This window comes from Lagenorhynchus albirostris, chromosome 5 (assembly GCF_949774975.1).
Source record: "Lagenorhynchus albirostris chromosome 5, mLagAlb1.1, whole genome shotgun sequence".
Classification (NCBI taxonomy): domain Eukaryota; kingdom Metazoa; phylum Chordata; class Mammalia; order Artiodactyla; family Delphinidae; genus Lagenorhynchus; species Lagenorhynchus albirostris.
Window position 1 is genome coordinate 14809603 of NC_083099.1, and position 19342 is coordinate 14828944.

The following is a 19342-nucleotide window of genomic DNA, read 5'->3' on the forward strand; positions in this document are numbered from 1 at the left end:
ATTTGTTATATAATACATTATTATACAGTATTTATATTTTTAAAAGTAGAATTGAATGGGGGTGGGGGGAATCACTTATCAGTCAAGACACAGATCTTACAGCTTTTACGAATCTCTCAGACTGTCTGAGGCTGGAGGATTCTGGAACCCTAACATACTACTTCATTTTGTTTTCTTTTGCCTCATAAACTAAGGCTAGCATCTCTTTGGGCAGGTCTTGGAGTATGGTGCAATTACAGCTTCTCGAGGGCAACACACTGAACTTCAGACTGTAGCAGCTGCAGCACCCAGATGTGGCCCGTGATCACCAGTGTCCTCCGCTTCCAACCTGATTCTTCTTTTTTTTTTTACATCTTCATTGGAGTATAGTTGCTTTACAGTGCTGTGTTCGTTTCTGCTCTATACCAAAGTGAATCAGCCATACATATACATATGTTCCCATATCTCCTCCCTCTTGCGTCTCCCTCCCTCCCACCCTCCCTATCCCACCCCTCCAGGTGGTCACAAAGCACCGAGCTGATCTCCCTGTGCTATGCGGCTGCTTCCCACTAGCTAACTACCTTACTTTTGGTAGTGTATCTATGTCCATGCCTCTCTCTCGCTTTGGCACAGCTTACCCTTCCCCCTCCTCATATCCTCAAGTCCATTCTCTAGTAGGTCTGTGTCTTTATTCCTGTCTTACCCCTAGGTTCTTCATGACATTTTTTTGTCTTAAATTCCATATATATGTGTTAGCATACAGTATTTGTCTTCCTCTTTCTGACTTACTTCACTCTGTATGACAGACTCTAGGTCCATCCACCTCATTATAAATAGCTCAATTTCATTTCTTTTTATGGCTGAGTAATATTCCATTGTATATATGTGCCACATCTTCTTTATCCATTCATCCGATGATGGACACTTAGGTTGTTTTCATCTCCGGGCTATTGTAAATAGAGCTGCAATGAACATTTTGGTACATGACTCTTTTTGAATTATCGTTTTCTCAGGGTATATGCCCAGTAGTGGGATTGCTGGGTCATATGGTAGTTCTATTTGTAGTTTTTTAAGGAACCTCCATATGGTTCTCCATAGTGGCTGTACCAATTCACATTCCCACCAGCAGTGCAAGAGTGTTCCCTTTTCTCCACACCCTCTCCAGCATTTATTTTTCCTAGATTTTTTGATGATGGCCATTCTGACCTGTGTGAGACGATATCTCATTGTAGTTTTGATTTGCATTTCTCTAATGATTAATGATGTTGAGCATTCTTTCATGTGTTTGTTGGCAGGCTGTATATCTTCTTTGGAGAAATATCTATTTAGGTCTTCTGCTCATTTTTGGATTGGGATGTTTGTTTTTATGTTATTGAGCTGCATGAGCTGCTTATTTGTTGGAAGAGTTTTAATCACAGTTTCAATTTCAGTGCTTGTGATTGGTCTGTTCGTATTTTCTATTTCTTCCTGATTCAGTCTTGGCACGTTGTGCCTTTCTAAGAATTTGTCCATTTCTTCCAGGTTGTCCATTTTATTGGCATAGAGTTGCTTGTAGTAATCTCTCATGATCTTTTGTATTTCTGCAGTGTCAGTTGTTACTTCTCCTTTTTCATTTCTAATTCTATTGATTTGAGTCTTCTCCCTCTTTTTCTTGATGAGTCTGGCTAATGGTTTGTCAATTTTGATTATCTTCTCAAAGGACCAGCTTTTAATTTTATTGATCTTTGCTATCGTTTCCTTCATTTCTTCTTCATTTATTTCTTATCTGATTTTTATGATTTCTTTTCTTCTGCTAACTTTGCGGTATTTTTGTTCTTCTTTCTCTAATCGCTTTAGGTGCAAGGTTAGGTTGTATATTCGAGATGTTTCCTGTTTCTTAAGGTAGGATTGTATTGCTATAAACTTCTCTCTTAGAACTGCTTTTGCTGCATCCCATAGGTTTTGGGTCGTCGTGTCTCCATTGTCATTTGTTTCTAGGTATGTTTTTATTTCCTCTTTGATTTCTTCAGTGATCACTTCTATATTAAGTAGTGTATTGTTTAGCCTCCATGTGTTTGTATTTTTTACAGATCTTCTCCTGTAATTGATATCTTGTCTCATAGCGTTGTGGTCAGAAAAGATACTTGATACAATTACAATTTTCTTAAATTTACCAAGGCTTGATTTGTGACCCAAGATATGATCTATCCTGGAGAATGTTCCATGAGCACTTGAGAAGAATGTGTATTCTGTTGTTTTTGGATGGAATGTCCTATAAATATCAATTAAGTCCATCTTGTCCAATGTATCATTTAAAGCTTGTGTCTCCTTATTTATTTTCATTTTGGATGATCTGTCCATTGGTGAAAGTGGGGTGTTAAAGTCCCCTACTATGAATGTGTTACTGTCGATTTCCCCTTTTATGGCTGTTAGTATTTGCCTTATGTATTGAGGTGCTCCTATATTGGCTGCATAAATATTTACAATTGTTATATCTTCTTCTTGGATCAATCCCTTGATCATTATGTAGTGTCCTTCTTTGTCTCTTCTAATAGTCTTTATTTTAAAGTCTATTTTGTCTGATATGAGAATTGCTACTCCAGCTTTCTTTTGGTTTCCATTTGCATGGAATATCTTTTTCCATCCCCTTACACTCAGTCTGTATGTGTCTCTAGGTCTGAAGTGGGTCTCTTGTAGACAGCATATATATGGGTCTTGTTTTTGTATCCATTCAGACAATCTGTATCTTTTGGTGGGAGCATTTAGTCTATTTACATTTAAGGTAATTATCGATATGTATGTTCCTATTCCCATTTTCTTAATTGTTTTGGGTTCGTTATTGTAGGTCTTTTCCTTCTCTTCTGTTTCTTGACTAGAGAAGTTCCTTTAGCAGTTGTTGTAAAGCTGGTTTGGTGGTGCTGAACTCTCTCAGCTTTTGCTTGTCTGTAAAGGTTTTAATTTCTCCGTCGAATCTGAATGAGATCCTTGCTGGGTAGAGTAATCTTGGTTGCAGGTTTTTCTCTTTCATCACTTTAAATGTGTCCTGCCAGTCCCTTCTGGCTTGCAGAGTTTCTGCTGAAAGATCAGCTGTTAACCTTATGGGGATTCCCTTGTGTGTTATTGGTTGTTTTTCCCTTGCTGCTTTTAATATGTTTTCTTTGTATTTAATTTTTGACAGTTTGATTAATATGTGTCTTGGCATATTTCTCCTTGGATTTATCCTGTATGGGACTCTCTGTGCTTCCTCAACTTGATTAACTATTTCCTTTCCCATATTAGGGAAGTTTCAACTATAATCTCTTCAAATATTTTCTCAGTCCCTTTGTTTTTCTCTTCTTCTTCGGGAACCCCTATAATTCGAATATTGGTGCATTTAATGTTGTCCCAGAGGTCTCTGAGACTGTCCTCAGTTCTTTTCATTCTTTTTTCTATATTCTCCTCTGCAGTAGTTATTTCCACTATTTTATCTTCCAGGTCACTTATCCGTTCTTCTGCCTCAGTTATTGTGCTATTGATCCCATCTAGAGTATTTTTAATTTCATTTATTGTGTTGTTCATCGTTGCTTGTTTCATCTTTAGTTCTTCTAGGTCCTTGTTAAATGTTTCTTGCATTTTGCCTATTCTATTTCCAAGATTTTGGATCATCTTTACTATCATTATTCTGAATTCTTTTTCAGGTAGACTGCCTAGTTCCTCTTCATTTGTTAGGTCTGGTGGGTTTTTATCTTGCTCCTTCATCTGCTGTGTGTTTTTCTGTCTTCTCATTTTGCTTATCTTACTGTGTTTGGGGTCTCCTTTTTGCAGGCTGCAGGCTCGTAGTTCCCATTGTTTTTGGTGTCTGTCCTCAGTGGCTTCCTGGTGGAGGGGACTAGTGCCTGTGTTCTGGTGGATGAGGCTGGATCTTGTCTTTCTGGTGGGCAGGTCCACGTCTGGTGGTGTGTTTTCGGGTGTCTGTGGACTTATGATTTTAGGCAGCCTCTCTGCTAATGGGTGGGGTTGTGTTCCTGTCTTGGTAGTTGTTTGGCATAGGGTGTCCAGCACTGTAGCTTGCTGGTTGAGTGAAGCTGGGTGTTGGTGTTGAGATGGAGATCTTTGGGAGATTTTTGCCGTTTGATATTATGTGGAGCTGGGAGGTCTCTTGTGGACCAGTGTCCTGAAGTTGGCCCTTCCCCCTCAGAGGCACAGCACTGACTCCTGGCTGCAGCACCAAGAGCCTTTCATCCACACAGCTCAGAATAAAATGTAGAAAAAGAAAGAAAGAAAGAAAAAAAGAAAGAAAGAAAGGAAGGAAGGAAGGAGATGAAATAAAATAAAATAAAGTAAGATAAAATAAAGTTATTAAAATAGAAAATAATTATTAAGAAAAAAATTTTTAAAAAAACGGACTGATAGAATCCTAGGACAAATGGTGGAAGCAAAGCTATACAGACAAAAAGTTCACACAGAAGCATATACATACACACTCACAAAAAGAGGAAAAGGGGAAAAAATCATAAATCTTGCTCTCAAAGTCCACCTCCTCAATTTGGGGTGATTCGTTGTCTATTCATGTATTCCACACATGCAGGGTACATCAAGTTGATTGTGGAGCTTTAATCCGCTGCTCCTGAGGCTGCTGGGAGAGATTTCCCTTTCTCTTCTTTGTTCGCACAGCTCCCAGGGGCTCAGCTTTGGATTCGGCCCCGCCTCTGCGTGTAGGTCGCTGGAGGGCGTCTGTTCTTCGCTCAGACAGGACGGGGTTAAAGGAGCCGCTGATTCAGGGCCTCTGGCTCACTCAGGCCGGCGGGGAGGGAGGGGCACGGAGTGCGGGGCGAGCCTGCGGCAGCAGAGGCCGGCGTGACGTTGCACCAGCCTGAGGCGCGCCCTGCGTTCTCCCGGGCAAGTTGTCCCTGGATCCCAGGACCCTGGCAGTGACGGGCTGCACAGGCTCCCGGAAGGGGGGTGTGGATAGTGACCTGTGCTCACACACAGGCTTCTTGGTGGCGGCAGCAGCAGCCTTAGCGTCTCATGCCCGTCTCTGGGGTCCGCGCTTTTAGCCGCGGCTCGCGCGCGTCTCTGGAGCTCCTTTAAGCAGCGCTCTTAATCCCCTCTCCTCGCGCAGCAGGAAACAAAGAGGGAAGAAAAAGTCTCTTGCCTCTTCGGCAGCTCCAGACGTTTTTCCGGACTCCCTCCCAGATAGCTGTGGCGCACTAACCCCCTGCAGGCTGTGTTCACGCCGCCAACCCCAGTCCTCTCCTGGTGCTCCAACCGAAGCCCAAGCCTTAATTCCCAGCCCCGCCCGCCCCGGCAGGTTAGCAGACAAGCCTCTCGGGCTGGTGAGTGCCTGTCGGCCCTGATTCTCTGTGCGGGAATCTCTCCGCTTTACCCTCCGCACCCCTGTTGCTGTGCTGTCCTCCGCGGCTCCGAAGCTTCCCCCCTCCGCCACCCGCAGTCTCCACCCGTGAAGGGTCTTCCTAGTGTATGGAAACATTTCCTCCTTCACAGCTCCCTCCCACTGGTGCAGGTCCCGTCCCTATTCTTTTGTCTCTGTTTATTCTTTTTTCTTTTGCCCTACCCAGGTACGTGGGGGTTTCTTGCCTTTTGGGAGGTCCGAGGTCTTCTGCCAGCCTTCAGTAGGTGTTCTGTAGGAGGTGTTCCACGTGTAGATGTACTTTGGGTGTATTTGTGGGGAGGAAGGTGGTCTCCGCGTCTTACTTTTCCGCCATCTTCCCGATCCCTCCAAGATGATTCTTTAGGTCCGGGTTCCAAAGAAAAAACTTGCCCCAATTAATCGCATCTATATTTCTCATTTCGTTCTTTCTCACTGCCCTCAAACTCAGCCAGTCCTGTTATACGGAGGTTGATTCCAACCACTATAGGGAACCTGAGGCTTACTCCTTACAAAGTCCACCCACAGAAAGCTAAGGCAAGCCATTATTGAGCTTAGGCCTTAGTGCATAATGAATGAATGGGCTAGAAATTGACAAACTCTATGGTGTGGTATAGACTGTAGACATTGATCTTCTATTAGCATTCATCTACATAGATTACTTCTCTTTCTGTTTTCCCCTAAGATCCTTTAAGTAGGTCCGTCACTTCCCTATTGGGAGGTACTGCCAGGAACTGGGAGGATTAAATCAGCTGTTCCTGAGCCTTTGATGGACCAAAATCTAGAAAACTCAGACTTGCAGGAACCAACCAGATACTTATTGCTGCTCTGGTAGTGACTCTGGGGAACCCCAAAGCACATTGCATTGACTTAAAAAGAGTGGCTGCTCCTAGGGTTTCCAACAACAGGCTTTATAGTCTGACGGGGTTTTCAAGATGTGGGATTCTTAGTACTAAAACTGGAGAAGTCCTGAGCAACGGGCATGAATTGGCCACCCTAGCTTCTACTCAACATAGCCAACTGTTACTATATTTGAACTTCCTTTCCATTTTTCCTTTCTTCATTACGTAAAACCTCCTGATATTGGGAATTAATTCAGATCTAACCACTAACCTGTGGGTAAAAACACAGACTAAATTGGGCCCAGGAGCCTCCCAGTTTGTGATCTTTGTTTAAGAGATGAGAGTGTGGACTGAGGGAGGGAGAGTCAAGTGATGACCTTGGTTTGCTTTTAGTCTGGGTCAAAAATTAACCATTATGGCTCATTTATCCATAATATCTTACTAAGGTTTCCATATAAGCATTAAGGCTGAAACCTAAATTAGTTATAAATTGTGTCATTTTAATCTTTTTTTGTTTGTTTTTCATCCCTTGTATCTGTATATACCCTCCTTGGGAAGCCACCAGAGGTATCTGTGAGAAAACGGAATTCAGAGACTGTGTTCATGCCCAAACTCTCAACACAGCTAATATTCTAATTATCACAATACTCTGCATGTTCCTCTGCCCTTTCACCACAGACCTTGTCACTCTCTCTTTTTTACCATCTGGAATTTGCTTATTTCATCGACAAAAAACACCTTTACATCCTCAGCTTTTTGTTTTTCACAGATCACCCCCTCCCCCTGCTACACATAAATAAGTTAATAAATATAAAAATACTTGGAGCAGTGCCTAGAATGTAATAAGTGTCAGTAGCATTTTAATCATGATCATAATAATTATTAACTGAAACCTGACTCTGTCCAGAGGATACACTTTTTTTTTTGCAATTCTCTCAAGGCGAAGCTTCCCAGTTTTCGAAAATGCCTCAGCTCTCCCCAATGGGATAAAATGATTACATTCTCCTAGCTACCTACTGCTCTTGGTAGACCATTATTTTTCTGTCTTCCTGTGAAAACTCATTGTGTTTTGAGACTCTTACCATCAGCCCAAACCCTGTTTTACTCATCTTTGCAGCCTAATCACAGTCCTACTGTCACTGAAGACTGGAGATGCCTCTGCATTTTCCTCCATCCTGAATCCTGTCAGAATCCTAACAGACTTCACGTCCACGTGAACGAGCCATCCATTACAGCTTCCTGCTTTCTGCACCTCCAGCTTTACTGAGGTGCAGAAAGCAGGTGCCTCTTCAGTGTCATCAGTAGGGAACTCTGAAGTCCTAAATGTCAATACGCCGCTCTCAGACTACAACCTCCTTTTAAAATCTCCTCCTTTACAAAAGGCACTTGAGCCTTTTCCTTTGCAGTACCACCTCTTCTCTCAGCATCATCCTTCGTAGAAGAAACTGAAGTTACCATGTGGAAACAGCCTTACTTTCCCTCCATCACACCTTGAAACTGAGGTATCTGTCTCTCTACTACCTGACTCAAAGGAGGGGGAGCCATGGCGCCATCTTGATCAAGCTTAACTTGCCACCTGTGTTTTTAATCTAATCCACACTGTCTAGGACATTTCCAAATCATTTATTTCCATCCTCTCATTCTGAATTAGTTCTGCATCCTTGCTTCTTGCCTGTTAATCCATTTACGTCTCTTCTATCTCAAAAGAAAAAAAAAAACAAACCACCAGAAATGCCTCTCTAGATCCTTCAACTATTACCCCCACCTCTTCTCATGCCTTCACACCCTAGCTTTTCAAATGCTCTCATCCAGCATCTTTATTTCCCATTCCCTCTAAAGCATTTTACGCTTGGGAGTTTTCCATAATCGCTCTAATTAACAACCCCTACTTAAGTATGTTAAGTTCACTTAACATACTTGATGCCAGGAGAATCATCTTATTTTCTAATGTACTTGTTCCTAAGGAGTATTGGACTGATCTTCACTCACACTTTTTCCTCCATTGTTTTTTTTTTTGTTGTTGTTGTTGTTGTTTTTGCGGTACACGGGCTTCTCACTGTCGTGGCCTCTCCCGTTGCGGAGCACAGGCTCTGGACGCGCAGGCTCAGCGGCCATGGCTCACGGGCCCAGCCGCTCCTCGGCATGTGGGATCTTCCCGGACCGGGGCACGAACCCGCGCCCCCTGCATCGGCAGGCAGACTCTCAACCACTGTGCCACCAGGGAAGCCCTCCTCCATTGTTTTAATGTACTCCTTTTTATTTATTTATTTGTTTGTTTGTTTGTTTGTTTATGGCTGCATTGGGTCTTCATTGCTGCACACGGGCTTCCTCTAGCTGTGGTGAGCGGGGGCTACTCTTCGTTGCGGTGTGCGGGCTTCTCATCGCAGTGGCTTCTCTTGTTGCGGAGCATGGGCTCTAGGCACTCGGGCTCCAGTAGTTGTGGCACGTGAGCTCAGTAGTTGTGGCTCACGGGGCCTAGAGCACAGGCTCAGCAGTTGTGGCACATGGGCTTAGTTGCTCCGCGGCACATGGGATCTTCCCGGACCAGGGCTCGAACCAGATTCTTAACCACTGTACCACCAGGGAAGCCCCTCCTCCATTGTTTTATATAGAGAATTTCATATATGTACACGTTTTTGTCATTTTTCTAGCCATTTCTCAGCCTCCTTCATTGTATCCTCCATGATTTTTCCCAGTTTTACAGTTACTCCTCATACTAACCCATATCCTTGTTGTTCTCACTCATGACCACAGCACAGACTACCACCAATGTATGATAACTCTCAAATCTATACCTGTGTCTCTGACCTCTCTTCTGAATTCTTGATTCATAATATGCAGTTCCCTGTGGAAAATCTGTACCTAAATGTCCTAGAATCCTGAAAAGACAACATGTACAAAATTGACCTGGTTTTTCCCAGACTCTCATCATAGTCCTTGTAATTGTCACCAGAATTGATTTATTTTTTGTAGCCATTGACCTAAGAATCCTCTTAGAACCTTCCTTTTCCCATTTCTCCACATTTAATTAGTACTATGTTACTGTGAATCCACCAGGAAGCAGATGCCAAGACAGGATGAGATGTTCAAGAGATTATTGGGGGAAGTGCCTGTGAAGGATGAAGGGAAGGGAACAAGAGTTTATATGAAGAGCCTTTAGACTGCAAAGCAGATCTCTCCTCTCTGAGGAGAAGGGGAGGGAAGAATGAGTAGGAAGACAAGAAAGTTCCAAGCAGGAGAGGAGAGTGCTCAAGACAGAGTCTCTCCTTAGAGGCATTCTATATCCTACAGGAGTGTTGCATCCTATAGGAATGGCCTGCTCTGCTGCCCCAGCCGTGCTCAGTCGTTGGCTGGGAGCAGTTCATGGGAAGCATGACCTTGTCATGAATGAAGTGGTGGACCTAGCAGGATGGATGCTGGGGCCATCGGTCAATTATACTCCACACGCTGCAGGAGATTTGAGAGATGCATTTTCACAGCTGCCACTTTCCAAACCCTACCCATTTAACCTCCTAAATATCTATCGTGCTTTTTTCTGATCCGTTCCTTTGAACATGGCCTCGTCATCTTTTTTGGGGTGGAATGCTAACTGTTCTCCCTGCTACCACTCTTGCCTGCCTTCCTCTCTAGTTCATTCTCCAAGCTGCTAACAAAATGCTCCTTTTCACATGCAAATTTAATTTGGTAACTCCCAGCAACCAGATTATGATATTTCAGTGGACACTCGGGGATAAAAGCCAAGCTTCTTAGCATAGAAACAAAGATGTACCCAAATTCTACTGGTCCTGTATAACTGCATCTGTCCACTTTACCTCTCCAGAAATGTACGGTGTAATCCACTGACTGAATCTGTAATCCCTCCAATGCATTTTCCTCAGTTCCATGCCTCATGCCTTTGCACACACAGTTTCATCTGCCTAGAGTGTCCACGCTTTCACTGCCTCCCCTTGCCCCATGGCCTCATTATCAAATGCCACATGGCTCAGTATATTCTCCTACGCCCACAGTTCTTATCTCGGCTGTGCAGTGGATGGAGAGCTTTGAAAACAAAACTGAGGCATGGCTACCATGCCCGAAGATTCTTCTTTAGTTAGCCTGGCTTCTTTTTCTCAGCATAGCATTTCTGAGATTCATCCATGTTTTATGTATTAGTAGATTGCTTAAGTAATTACTGGGTTGGTGGTAACTAAAGAGACATGTTTGTGGGTTTTTTTGAGTAATTAGTGAGTATACATGCTGTTGAGTTAGAGTAGTTGCTAGATTCCTTTTGCCAGTAACGCTATATTGAAAGCAGTTTGAAAAGTAAGTATTTAGATGGATCATTTGAAATAAAAGTTTAGCAAATAAAATTGGTTGTTTGAATTCAACTGATTTAAAAAAAAAACCCAATTGTTTCCCTGAATTATTTTTTCAAAACATTTTAGAAATTTCTGTGGAAAGGTTATGTACACAAGACAATTAAAAACTACTGATTCGGGCTTCCCTGGTGGCGCAGTGGTTGAGAGTCCGCCTGCCGATGCAGGGGACACGGGGTCGTGCCCCGGTCCGGGAAGATCCCACATGCCGTGGAGCGGCTGGGCCTGTGAGCCGTGGCCGCTGAGCCTGTGTGTCCGGAGCCTGTGCCCTGCAACGGGAGAGGCCACAGCAGTGAGAGGCCCGCGTACCGCAAAACAACAACAACAACAAAAAAAAACTACTGATTCTATTTCCTTCACAAAGGAAAAAAACAACATTTATTTAAGAAATTTGGCTCTTAGGAGTGTCTGAATTCTTGTCCTGCATAAAAAGGATATGAGGCAGTAGACTTGGCTTTGCCTCTGGAGGGCCTGCTTTCAGCTAGAGTTGGGCACTGGAACCAAGAATAAGATGGAGAACAAGGGGACCCCCAGCAGAATGTGGGGCAGCCTGCATCACTGAAGCATAGGTCATATGGGCCAGAGCAGAAAGGCAGAAGCCAGGTATGAGTGTGTGGGAACGGAGACCAGAGTAAGAGATCTCAGAGTTGAGGAGAAGAGAGAGCCCCTGGGGTCGTAGCTACAGGCCCTTCGTACACAGCTGTGACTTGACTGTGAGTGGGTTGTGAATTGGGAATAGCCTCAAAGTGTTTCAGCTATTCCTGTGGAAAAAAAATCAAAACAGCTGAAATGGTAGCAACAACCAAACACATAACTAGATGCCACTTTCTAGAGTGGAACAAGAGGAGACTCCTCATATCTGGAATGATTAGTAGACTGTCAGAGGAATTTTTGAATAACAAGGGGAAACCGTCTTAAAAGCATCCAGACAGAAAATGCAAGTTACCTGCAAAAGAAAGAAACTATCCTGGCCTCAGTTTTCTCTTTTTAAAAATGAAGGGCAACAGGAATGGAGCAGCATGGACATGGTCATGAAGGAAGGGGCTGTACCTAGCACAGTTCTTGTTTATGTAGGGTACCAGGAGAGATTTCCAAATATGCAAAGATTCGAAAAACATTTCACTCACTGGTACTACTGCAAAGAAAATTACTTGAAAATATGTGTAGCCAACTGAAAGATGACCAAAATGTAAGACTTTATGAGAAAGTATGCTGTAAAAGATTGACGATAAGCATCAGTGTCAGTTAAATATACAAATAGGTCAACACGTCTATGGTAGGCCACATAGGAAAAGATAATTTATATAGGTTACATTCCCTTTCTACAGTGTAAAAAGCCAAGTCAAAACAACAAAAAAACCTTGCATAAAGAGCCTCCCCAGCAATGTGTCAAATGCCTTATAAAAAATTACATCCTGTCATCCAATAATCCTTTCCCTGAGCTAGCCTAAAAGACAATCTGTGATACAGACAATATATATGCAAAGATGTTCGTCACATCGTTATTTATTATAGTGAAAATCTGAACCTAAATATTCAGCAGTTATAGAATGGGTACCTAATTACACATGCATTTGAAATAACTGGAGAAAAATCATAAGGCAGAGTATGGTGTGAGCTAGGCGGGCGTCTGTTCACAAAGGATATTGACAGTGTGATTTTCCTGGGCTTGCAAACTACCAGCTTCCCCGGGCAAGGCCATTCCTCTTTCACACTTAAAATCTCTACTCTGGGAAGGAGTGTGCAACAATCATTCCTGTTTTTCCTAATGGCTAATTTAAACCCTGCTTGTAAAATTCTCCCCAACAGTGAATTTAAACTGGTTCCAGTGTTCATTATTTTTCACCCAATTCTGTATATCCAATCCATCTAGAAGGAAATACAAAGAGATTGTTATTGAGTTCTTCGATCACAAAATCTTCACAGGAAGGAGATTTCCAGAAACAAGGGATTGGATAGTATTGGCACACAAGTACTTATTTATGTCCGACAAGTATTCACTGAAAATTATTTGAATATATCTGGTGAAGAGAATGTTGTATCAGTAAAGTTTTGAGAAGTTCCAGAACTGGTGTGGAAAATTAAATGATTGTTCAGCAAATGTTCATTCACTGCCCAATGCCCCCACTTCTTCGGGAGGAATATCTTCCCTGTACTATTGATGATGGGTTTGGCTATGTGACTTGTTTTGGCTGATGGGGTGTTAGTGAGATGAAACTAGCAGAGGTTTGAAATGTGCTTGTGAGTTTGGATGTAGTCTTTCGACTTTTGCCATGAAAATTACATGCTTGGGTAGCCAGCCCGAGAGGAATGAGAGACCCATAGAGTAGATCTGGACCTATTCTACAGTTGGCACCGAGCACAGCCAACACAGTCCAGATCAACCAAATTCCATCAACTTGAAGGTGTGTGAACAAGAAATACATGCTTGTTGCTGTAGGTCACTGAGTTTGGGGATGGTTTCTTATGCAGCATATAGTGGCAGTAGCAAACTGATACAGTTTTGTCTGTAAACTTGGAGACAAAGCAGTGAATTAAAAAAATATATTGTGAAAAATATTAGTACCTGTCAAAGATGAATATAACGTTACTCAGGAAAAAAAATTCAAGAGTAATAGTCAAGTATATTCAGAGGCTAAGCTCATGAGAGATGGAAAACAGAGGAAATAAAAAAAGAGATTATTCAGAATCTTAGCGCCATGAGCAGTTGGGTGGTTAAAACGCTTGTAACAAAACCCTCTAAAAGTTGGAAGGAAGTGGAGTAATACACATGGCCTATATTTTGACCAGGTTGCTTTATATGTTTGGGTCTCTGTTTTATCTTCTGTAAAAGGGGAGAAAAACAGTGGATAAGCTGTTTCAGGGAGAGGCCACAGCAGTGAGAGGCCCGCATACCAGGAAAAAAAAAAAAAAAAAGGAAGAAAGAAATACAATTTCTGCTCCTCATGGTTCAAATCCAGAAGGAAAGATAAGATATGAAACATTCCCACAGCAGTCTGTGAGTTCAAGAATGGGCAGGGACTGTATCTTATTTGTTGTGGCATCCTAAGTGATCCAGCATCTAGTAAGGATTCACAATTCTAAGGAATCAATCAGTAATTTGCACATAGACAACTTAAAACAAAGCTAAGCCTTACACTTGGTTTTTTCTTATTTAATCCTCACAACAACTCGCTGAGGGAGCAACTATCAAATGATGAAATTGAGGGTTGGAGAAGCTAGGGCAATTGCCCAAAGCTACACAGCTAGTGTATGGTGGTGTGTATCCAGAATTCAGGTTTTTAATCACTTTTTTTTCTTATTATTGGGTTGGCAAAGAAGTTCGTTCAGTTTTTAACATAACATCTTATGGAAAACCCCGAATGAACTTTTTGGCCAACCGAATATCTTATTGAGTGTTACAAGTTGTAAAAAGATACAGCTAAATTGTTGTAAGGGTTAAAGAAGGAATTATTCCAACTAGGGAAATCAGTAGAGGCATCAGAATATAGATGATTGCCCTGGGCACTGTAGGATGGAGACAATTCTGAGGGATGGAAGCAGGATCCAGACCCGTACTATCCCGTAACCATGAGCACGTGTGAAAATTGAAATTTAAATTCGTTAATGTCAAATAAAATTAAGAATTCAGTTCCTTAGTTGCACTAGCCACATGCCAAGTGTTCCGTGACCACATGTGCTTCTGGCTATCATATTGGTCAGCACAGAATTGCAGAGCATTTCCATTCTCACAGAAAGTTCTATTGGAGAGAGCTACTCTGGACAGAAGGGACTATAAAAACCAGTTTTCGCAGTGAGAAAACAGCAAAGGCAGCAAGAAAGCAAATTTCAGGTCTGTTCAAAGAAGATTAAGGTGTTGAGCTTGGTAAGAGTATAAAGTCCACATCAGTAAGTAGAACATGATAAGTAAATGCCAGATATATTTTGGATGATCTTGAATGCCAGCGAGGAGAATTTATGTGCCTGGAATGCAACAAGAAACATGGAGGATTTCTCACCAAGGAAAAACTATTATTGGATCTTTTCTGGAAGTGGTTCATAGATCTAATGAAATAGTGAGAACCAATGGTTGGAAAACTGATCACGAGGCTATGGAGCTTGGGATGGAAAAGCTGAAAAGGATGTGAGAAACTTAAGGTGGAACCTCTATGACTTGATATACTGAGGAGGAAGGGAAAAAGAAGTTTGAGTAACTGGGAGAACGGTGGGGGCATGGTCAGAAATACAGAAATCAGAAGGATGGGGTTTGTTTGGAAGGAAAAAAGAGTAACCGCAGTTTGGAACATGTTGAATGTAAGGTTCTTTTGAGACATTTATCTGGAAATGTCCATGAAGCACTAGAAAAAATTTCCAAATCCTTTCCTTATTTTCACAGAAGAATCAATGGCTGGCCTGTGAAGATGAGACAGAGGAAGTCGTCGCTGGCAGGAGGACCAATATCCAAAATGGCAGGAGTGGCGTCCAAAAAGGTGCCAAAGTCAAGAGAAGCAGGTATGAAAGTTGAAGTAAAAAGCCAAGATTTGGGGCCATGACTAAAGTAGTCTAGTTTGTCCCTTACAGCTTTGGAATATTGTGCACTTTTTTAGTCCTGCTGGTTTAACATCATTCCCCAAGTAGGCTACTACTAGAAAAGTTCCTAAAAGTATCAACTTCACATTGTTTGCTAACATCTTAGATGTTTGTGATAATACAACAATACCTTTAGTGTCTGTGAAGTGTTATCAGAAATGCATATAGGATTCTCCTAAATTTTTCTATGGACTTTCTTACATGATACAAACTGTTGGTATGTTTCCTTGAAGCAAAAGCCTGGTAAGAGTTATAAACTATCAAGCCTATTGTTTCAAATATCACAGAGAATCATGAGGGCTCCCTTCACCTTGGTGTTAGTAGATTTCAAGATCCCTGGAGTGATTCTCTTTCACAAGAATTTTCCTGCTCACCATTTAGATTTCATTAGTGTAATCGGTAGTGGAAGGAAGAAACCAACAATGTAATTTAAAAGAGAAAACAGAACCCAGATGGTAAGATAAAGTTCTATGTATTTGTCCAGCTTCATGAGCAGAGACAGGAAGAGGTAAAGCTCTTTCTGTCTTTCAGAAGATATTTCAGTCTTTGTCACAAACTGAGACAAGGTACTTTTGACAACCAAGTTTTCAGGGAAAAATAATGTAAGATAAAAAGATTGGTACTACCTCAGAATTTTGAAGTTTTACACAGTGGATTCCTGAACCTAAGGAAAGTTTCCTACCAGACCTCACTCTGTATTATTGAGTTTATAAATGCTGATTTTGTTCAGTGATTTAGTTGTTTTAAAAGGTTAAATGCTTGTAATTTATACACTTCCCAAGGCTGTAATTACCAAAAAGCCATTGAAACTCCTTCAGTTAGAGAATTTTTAATGAGTCGATGCATGATCCTCCTCTGAGATATCTTGAACTCAAAGGGAAGGAAGCAGGTGCAGAAAACCACGAGAGAAGCCAACTGAGTAACCTCTAGTAGAGTCAGGATTGAAATGCATACCTCCCAAATCTCAGTGGCTCAGAAAAGCAAGATGGACTTGACAGCAAATGGAAGATAATTAATAGGAAGAGGAAACCTTGATGGTGTTGAGAAGCTAGTCATTAGCTATAGCAATTAAGTGCAGTTGTCATTACTCACAAAAGGGTAAGATATTTTACACAAGCAACCATTATTCAATAAAAGATAATTTTCTCTCGTGATTATGGTTGTGTGACAGGTTGTGTGCCATAGATCAGCTAAGATAACGTGAAAGTGAGTAATTGTCTCAGCAGCTGTATTTCAAAACACATACCTTCTACCACAAGACTAATGTTGACAGCATCTATCCAATCCCACATATCCAAAGGAAAAGTGAACGCATTTTACTCTCATCCTAACATGTGGTCTACACAATGTTAAACATACAGGTGCCCGAAAAAGGCTGTTTTTCATTTAAATAATGGAGAAACTAGAATTCTTGTACCTTTAGTATTTTGATCTGAAGTTGGGCTTTTCACTTCTTACCTTCATTCTAGCAATATAGTTAAGTGAAGACTGAAAACAAGAACTTACAGAATTGCTGTAAAGTGAACTGTATTTTTCCATTAGCACAACATGTAATTGAAAGCTTTTCTTGACTGCACATAGATAGCTGTGAATATGCCATAAAAGCAAAGATGAGCAGTTACGCTCACAAGGTAGATTTAGTTCCATGTTGAGAGTTCATGGGTAATAATGCTTATGTAGCAAATTACAGGGAATATATTCTAAGATTTCTACAAAAAATTCAGAAACAATTTTTGGGCTTTCATAATCTATTTTACTAGCTTTAAATAAGTAAATGAATTATGCATCAATTGACACATCTTGAAATGCTTACTACGGTATTTTGTCTACTTTGTTGAAACGTGATTAGATAAATCAGCTTTCAGTTCCTCTGATTTATGATTTCAGCTGTTTACAAATTAAAATTCATTAGAAGTGGGGCTAATTTTTTTAAATTAATTAATTGGTTTTTATTTTTGTCTGTGTTGGGTCTTCGTTGCTGCGCACGGGCTTTCTCTAGTTGCAGCAAGCGGGGGCGACTCTTTGTTGCGGTGTGCAGGCTTCTCATTGTCGTAGCTTCCCTTGTTGCAGAGCACGGGCTCTAGAGCGCAGGCTCAGGGGTTGTGGCTCACTAGTTTAGTTGCTGCGCGGGCATGTGGGATCTTCCCAGACCAGGATTGAACCCGTGTCCCCTGAATTGGCAGGCGGATTCTTAACCACTGCGCCACCAGGGAAGCCCTGGGCCTAATGTATATATTGTAAAATCAGATTTAACTATCTACATGCCAGCTATTATAATAGTAGTCTTGATTTTATAAAAGACTCTTGTATGGTGGTAAAGAGAACATCATATGGAAGAAGGCTGCCTGAGTTTGAATCCCTGCTCCTCTAATTATTAACAATGAAATCTTCGTCAGGTCATGCCTAATTATGCCTCTGTTTTTTCCCTCTGTAAAATGAGCATAATAAAAGTACTTACCTTTCAAAGATGTTGTACCAAATTAGTTAATATATGTAAAACCATTAGAATAGTACCCATTACAAGGTAAGAACTATAAAAGTCTCACCTTATATTATTGCAGCTCTGCCTCATATTATACACAGCTGAGGCCAATACATGAGCAACAAATGAAGGAAAAAAAGTTTGCAAGAAGTTAAATTTTGATACTAATAAAATAAAAATCTTATAAGATATACTTTGTAAAAAAATTAAGATTTCAAGAAAGCACGCAGCTACCAAAAGAAGCACTATATCTAATCATCCAAATAACTTATTAAGACTAATAATTCCTTCCCTCAACTATTTAGTCACTAAAAACCTTTCCTTTAAGTTTTTAAAGTTTTCACACTTAAAATTCATGAAGACTAAGTTAAGCTGACTTACTTGAGAGTTTCTATTATATTATAAAACCAGTCATATGAAGAATAAAAAAAGAGTACTTTAAATAAAGCCGTGGATAATATCCAAACTTTTAATTAGCTGTGATAATTGGGGAAAATGTATCCTGGATAATTAATGTTCACAGAAAAGTCTAAAAGCTCATTTTATTTAAGTCTCTCCTGTTTCCAAGTTTTTAATTTATTTTTGGTTGGAACTGCAAACTAAAAGCCAAGATACAGCTACTTCTCTGTTTTATACTTTTCTACCATGATTTTTATTAGCAAAGGTAGAAATGGCCAGGAAGTAAAGCTATGTGAGTTTTCGATGGTCTGTAATGATTGAATGATCTCCGAAATACATTCAAATTGGCTTCTGAAAGCAAAGTTTGGGCTGATACAGACCTTAGTGTGAGTCTTGGCTATGCCGTCTAACAACTATTTCATTTTGCATAGATTATTTAAACACTGTCAGCCTCAGTTTCCTCCTATGTCAAATAAAGATAATAGTATTTATTTCTTACGATTGAGATTTAAATTAGATGATACAGAAAAATACATAGTACATTTCTCGGCATAAATAGTTCAATAATTGTGAGCTGCTCTGGTGGTGGTGATGATGATGGGAATGATGGCTATTGGTTCTGCTCCACTAGCGCTTTGGTCTTTAATCACTGATAAGCTTCCCTATTCTAATGTTTACTTCTATTTCTCTAAGTCTTCTTTCTCCTTTACAGGACCTTTCCCTATGTACCTCTTTTAAGTAAATATTCCTCAAAGATCTGTCTGGTTTCTATTCAACTTCCCACAATGCAATCTCTCCCAAGATATCTAAAATTCTTTACATCTTCAGATACTTTTTTCAGGTGGTTCAAAGGCCCTCTCTCTGGCCCTGACTTGTCTCCTGAGTTCCTCATCTGATTGGTACACTTCGCAGAGATATCCCACCATCACTGCAACCAGTGATGTGCTGGTAAAGGCTCTCAAAATAAATTATTTATAAGCATTTGCTAATTTCTATAGTGTAAATACTCTCATTATGACCTCTTTCAAGCTACTGTCTTAACATCATTGAATGCAGACTTGGGAGAAGATGTGCGTGCTGGCTCCAACACAGCACTGGACTTTCCCCAACTTGTAATGCCCCAAATCAAATTCATCATCTTTACTCCAGTCCTAGTTAATAGCACTTTATTCACCAATTTATCCAGGCTAGAAACATCAGTCAGCCTTAGTGGAATATGAGGTATTCCTCAATTGTCTTTTGCATACCCCTGTGGCTTAGCTGGTGCTGCCGGCTCAGACTGGACGGTCTCACATACTCATTGTGGAAACTCTTCTTCAATTCTGAGCTCAAACATTGAATCCTTTGAAAGCCTTCCTCACTTGACTCT

General features: G+C 41.0%; 1 long non-coding RNA gene across 1 annotated transcript in view; it reads left to right on the top strand.

The window, feature by feature from the left end:
• Positions 1 to 15015, top strand: part of LOC132520373 (uncharacterized) — a 176317-nt gene extending 161302 nt beyond the window's left edge. The window contains exon 3 of the long non-coding RNA XR_009540535.1: positions 14899 to 15015. This is a non-coding gene — a long non-coding RNA (uncharacterized LOC132520373). The remainder of the gene's footprint in view (positions 1 to 14898) is intronic.
• The last annotated feature ends 4327 nt before the right edge of the window (positions 15016 to 19342 follow it).